The sequence below is a fragment of the Megalobrama amblycephala genome, linkage group LG13 (genome assembly GCF_018812025.1).
Source record: "Megalobrama amblycephala isolate DHTTF-2021 linkage group LG13, ASM1881202v1, whole genome shotgun sequence".
NCBI classification, from domain to species: Eukaryota; Metazoa; Chordata; class Actinopteri; order Cypriniformes; family Xenocyprididae; genus Megalobrama; species Megalobrama amblycephala.
In genome coordinates, this window is record NC_063056.1 from 10,595,721 (window position 1) to 10,601,933 (window position 6,213).

Genomic DNA, 6,213 nt, shown 5'->3' on the forward strand with positions numbered 1-6,213 from the left:
ATAAAGAAAAAAATCATTGCAGACAAACTTTGATAACTGATGTTTTCTAGTTTAAATACGTCTCTTCACTCCACTTATACAGGGAATTTGATTTGACCCATATCATTATTCTGTCTATACTGAGTTCAGTCAGTGCAATATTTCCATTAACACATAATATTGCCTTTTCAGTGAAAAATCAGCTCAGTCAGTCTATGTCTGTATTCATTTCTTTCTATTCTAACCTTATTCCAGAGCTGCAATAACCTGCTCAGAGTTTCAGACGGTACATCATTTACCCAGTGACTCTCAGTGTGATCATGCCATGTTCATTTCCCCTGGCATTGTTAATATTAAAAATAAATGTATTGATGTGGGAAGCAGTGGTGTTTGGTGGGAAATACTTTGTGAGTGATGCAGATCCAGAGGCCATGCACCTGCTTCTGATTGGGCTTCTGCATGTACAGCCACACATTATTTATCATGCAAAACAGTTCACGCTGCTCCATCAAAAGATGGCTAATGCGTTGGGCCCGTCGCATGGCTGGGCAGGTGGGATTTTTCTTGTTAAGTCTCTTTATTTGTGTTTTGGATAAATCTTATTTTTGTGTTCTCCCTCTCTTTATTTCTTTGTCCCCCTTTCATTGTACCTCCTGTATCTTCCCCTCTCCCTCTCTCTCCATCTTTTTTTCCCCCTCTGCCACCTTTATTCCTTCTATAATTGCTCATTTGTTTGAAAAGGCCTCAGATTGGGGATTATGGAGGCCAGACGGCATCGTGATAAGAGAAAGGGACAGGCAGCAGCGCACAGTTCCTCCACCTAACAAAAGGACACCGGCGCGAGTCACCGCAGCGTTACCTAGACAGCGGGTGCTCGGCGACAGCCACTCGTGGCTTTGGCTGAGCTCTAATTATGCCTGCGGCTGATGCTGCGGCCGAATGAATAGAAGCAGCTATTTGCTGCTGCGTGCCACTGTTTTCACAAAGCCAAAGTCTGCGTCCACAGACGAGTGCTTCTGCACCTGCCTCTCTCAGCGATCTGAGGCCCTTTTCTTACATGTGTGATCTCTGCGGGTCTAAAGCAGACCAGGAGCTTTTCTGGGGGTGACAGGTGAAAAGGTTTGTTTTCATGGAAAAAACGAGTCAAAATGTCAAAACAAAAACTTGCATATGTCTTAGGATATAATTTTTTTTGAACCATCTGTTATTTTTTGCTAACACTTTATTTTACAATTTCTTTTTTACACGTTACATGTACTTACTATAGTAATAACAGTATATTATGCATAATTACATGCAACTAACCCCAAGCCAAATCAAACCTTAACCCTACCCTATTGTAAGTATGTGCTTTTAATTGATATTACAGTACTTGTACTTAAAGGTATAATAACACTGTAACACATTAAAATAGTGTTACAAAATCTTTCTACTCGTATTACAATTGTCACGGACACACAAGAACAAGATGTAGAGATCCAGTTGCAGCATTAGCATTTATTGGGGAATCCAGAAACGTAATTCCAAAGGCAGGCAAGGGGTCAAAATCCAGATAATCCACAGTCCACAAAACAAAAAAGCCAGATAAACAAACGGTGCACGTAACAATACAATAAACCACAACCAAGGACAGAAACAACTGAGTATAAATAGACAGACACTAATGATGAAACACAAAACAGCTGGGTGCAATGACAATGAGATAATGAGTCCAGGGAAGTGTCTTATGGGTAATGTAGTAGACAGGTGACAAAAGTCCTAGTTGGAGTGCCCTCTGGTGGCTAAACTTGGCACTCCAACTCATGATCATGACAGTACCCCCTCCTTACGGAGGGGCTACCAGACGGTAGGTAGCGGGCTCGGGCTGCTCCGGGACGGCAGGTAGCGGGCTCGGGCTGCTCCGGGACGGCAGGTAGCGGGCTCGGGCTGCTCCGGGACGGCAGGTAGCGGGCTCGGGCTGCTCCGGGACGGCAGGTAGCGGGCTCGGCGCTCCGGGACGGCAGCGGGCTCGGGCTGCTCCGGGACGGCAGGGCTCGGGCTGCTCCGGAAGGCGCTTGGAGAACCAACGAACAACCTCTAGAGTGGTCTCCAGGCCTTGTAGGACGGAGGAAGCCCTTTTCCTCCTTCTCCTCCGCTTATGAGGGTGAGGCGGTGGCTCACCAAAAATGGACTCACTGGCTGGAGCGGACTCACTGGCTGGAGCGGGCTCTGGAGCGGACTCACCGGCTGGAGCGGGCTCTGGAGTGGACTCACCGGCTGGAGCGGGCTCTGGAGTGGACTCACCGGCTGGAGCGGACTCACCAGCTGGAGCGGGCTCTGGAGCGGACTCACCGGCTGGAGCGGGCTCACCGGCTGGAGCGGACTCACCGGCTGGAGCGGACTCTGGAGCGGACTCACTGGCTGGAGCGGGCTCTGGAGCGGACTCACTGGCTGGAGCGGGCTCACTGGCTGGAGCGGACTCACTGGCTGGAGCGGACTCACTGGCTGGAGCGGGCTCTGGAGCGGACTCACTGGCTGGAGCGGGCTCACCGGCTGGAGCGGGCTCACCGGCTGGAGCGGGCTCACCGGCTGGAGCGGGCTCACCGGCTGGAGCGGGCTCACCGGCTGGAGCGGGCTCTGGAGCGGACTCACCGGCTGGAGCGGGCTCACGGACTCACCGGCTGGAGCGGGCTCTGGAGCGGACTCACCGGCTGGAGCGGGCTCACCGGCTGGAGCGGACTCACCGGCTGGAGCGGACTCACCGGCTGGAGCGGGCTCTGGAGCGGACTCACCGGCTGGAGCGGGCTCACCGGCTGGAGCGGGCTCTGGAGCGGACTCACCGGCTGGAGCGGGCTCACCGGCTGGAGCGGGCTCTGGAGCGGACTCACCGGCTGGAGCGGGCTCACCGGCTGGAGCGGGCTCTGGAGCGGACTCACCGGCTGGAGCGGGCTCTGGAGCGGACTCACTGGCTGGAGCGGGCTCTGGACTCACTGGCTGGAGCGGACTCACTGGCTGGAGCGGACTCACTGGCTGGAGCGGACTCACTGGCTGGAGCGGACTCACCGGCTGGAGCGGACTCACCGGCTGGAGCGGACTCACCGGCTGGAGCGGGCTCTGGAGCGGACTCACCGGCTGGAGCGGGCTCACTGGCTGGAGCGGGCTCTGGAGTGGACTCACTGGCTGGAGCGGGCTCTGGAGCGGACTCACTGCTGGAGCGGGCTCTGGAGCGGACTCACTGGCTGGAGCGGACTCACTGGCGGCTGGAGCGGACTCACCGGCTGGAGCGGACTCACCGGCTGGAGCGGACTCACCGGCTGGAGCGGGCTCTGGAGCGGACTCACCGGCTGGAGCGGGCTCACCGGCTGGAGCGGGCTCTGGAGTGGACTCACTGGCTGGAGCGGGCTCTGGAGCGGGCTCTGGAGCGGACTCACCGGCTGGAGCGGGCTCACTGGCTGGAGCGGGCTCTGGAGCGGACTCACTGGCTGGAGCGGGCTCTGGAGCGGGCTCTGGAGCGGACTCACTGGCTGGAGCGGACTCACTGGCTGGAGCGGACTCACTGGCTGGAGCGGACTCACTGGCTGGAGCGGGCTCTGGAGCGGACTCACTGGCTGGAGCGGGCTCTGGAGCGGACTCACTGGCTGGAGCGGGCTCTGGAGCGGACTCACTGGCTGGACACCGGACACCGGTGACAAAAGGACACCGGCGCGAGTCACCGCAGCGTTACCTAGACAGCGGGTGCTCGGCGACAGCCACTCGTGGCTTTGGCTGAGCTCTAATTATGCCTGCGGCTGATGCTGCGGCCGAATGAATAGAAGCAGCTATTTGCTGCTGCGTGCCACTGTTTTCACAAAGCCAAAGTCTGCGTCCACAGACGAGTGCTTCTGCACCTGCCTCTCTCAGCGATCTGAGGCCCTTTTCTTACATGTGTGATCTCTGCGGGTCTAAAGCAGACCAGGAGCTTTCTGGGGGTGACAGGTGAAAAGGTTTGTTTTCATGGAAAAACGAGTCAAAATGTCAAAACAAAAACTTGCATATGTCTTAGGATATAATTTTTTTTGAACCATCTGTTATTTTTTGCTAACACTTTATTTTACAATTTCTTTTTTACACGTTACATGTACTTACTATAGTAATAACAGTATATTATGCATAATTACATGCAACTAACCCCAAGCCAAATCAAACCTTAACCCTACCCTATTGTAAGTATGTGCTTTTAATTGATATTACAGTACTTGTACTTAAAGGTATAATAACACTGTAACACATTAAAATAGTGTTACAAAATCTTTCTACTCGTATTACAATTGTCACGGACACACAAGAACAAGATGTAGAGATCCAGTTGCAGCATTAGCATTTATTGGGGAATCCAGAAACGTAATTCCAAAGGCAGGCAAGGGGTCAAAATCCAGATAATCCACAGTCCACAAAACAAAAAAGCCAGAGAAACAAACGGTGCACGTAACAATACAATAAACCACAACCAAGGACAGAAACAACTGAGTATAAATAGACAGACACTAATGATGAAACACAAAACAGCTGGGTGCAATGACAATGAGATAATGAGTCCAGGGAAGTGTCTTATGGGTAATGTAGTAGACAGGTGACAAAAGTCCTAGTTGGAGTGCCCTCTGGTGGCTAAACTTGGCACTCCAACTCATGATCATGACAGTACCCCCTCCTTACGGAGGGGCTACCAGACGGTAGGTAGCGGGCTCGGGCTGCTCCGGGACGGCAGCGGGCTCGGGCTGCTCCGGGACGGCAGCGGGCTCGGGCTTCTCCGGCGGCGCTTCGGCAGGGCAAGGCGCTTGGAGAACCAACGAACAACCTCTAGAGTGGTCTCCAGGCCTTGTAGGACGGAGGAAGCCCTTTTCCTCCTTCTCCTCCGCTTATGAGGGTGAGGCGGTGGCTCACCAAAAATGGACTCACTGGCTGGAGCGGACTCACTGGCTGGGGCGGGCTCACTGGCTGGAGCGGGCTCACTGGCTGGAGCGGACTCACTGGCTGGAGCGGACTCACTGGCTGGAGCGGGCTCTGGAGCGGACTCACTGGCTTTAGCGGGCTCACTGGCTGGAGCGGGCTCACCGGCTGGAGCGGGCTCACCGGCTGGAGCGGGCTCACCGGCTGGAGCGGGCTCACCGGCTGGAGCGGGCTCACCGGCTGGAGCGGACTCACCGGCTGGAGCGGGCTCTGGAGCGGACTCACCGGCTGGAGCGGGCTCACCGGCTGGAGCGGGCTCTGGAGCGGACTCACCGGCTGGAGCGGGCTCACCGGCTGGAGCGGACTCACCGGCTGGAGCGGACTCACCGGCTGGAGCGGGCTCTGGAGCGGACTCACCGGCTGGAGCGGGCTCACCGGCTGGAGCGGGCTCTGGAGCGGACTCACCGGCTGGAGCGGGCTCACCGGCTGGAGCGGGCTCTGGAGCGGACTCACCGGCTGGAGCGGGCTCACCGGCTGGAGCGGGCTCTGGAGCGGACTCACCGGCTGGAGCGGGCTCTGGAGCGGACTCACTGGCTGGAGCGGACTCACTGGCTGGAGCGGACTCACTGGCTGGAGCGGACTCACTGGCTGGAGCGGACTCACCGGCTGGAGCGGACTCACCGGCTGGAGCGGACTCACCGGCTGGAGCGGACTCACCGGCTGGAGCGGGCTCTGGAGCGGACTCACCGGCTGGAGCGGGCTCACTGGCTGGAGCGGGCTCTGGAGTGGACTCACTGGCTGGAGCGGGCTCTGGAGCGGGCTCTGGAGCGGACTCACTGGCTGGAGCGGACTCACCGGCTGGAGCGGACTCACCGGCTGGAGCGGACTCACCGGCTGGAGCGGACTCACCGGCTGGAGCGGGCTCTGGAGCGGACTCACCGGCTGGAGCGGGCTCACCGGCTGGAGCGGGCTCTGGAGTGGACTCACTGGCTGGAGCGGGCTCTGGAGCGGGCTCTGAAGCGGACTCACCGGCTGGAGCGGGCTCACTGGCTGGAGCGGGCTCTGGAGCGGACTCACTGGCTGGAGCGGGCTCTGGAGCGGGCTCTGGAGCGGACTCACTGGCTGGAGCGGACTCACTGGCTGGAGCGGACTCACTGGCTGGAGCGGACTCACTGGCTGGAGCGGACTCACTGGCTGGAGCGGACTCACTGGCTGGAGCGGACTCACCGGCTGGAGCGGACTCACCGGCTGGAGCGGACTCACCGGCTGGAGCGGGCTCTGGAGCGGACTCACCGGCTGGAGCGGGCTCACTGGCTGGAGCGGGCTCTG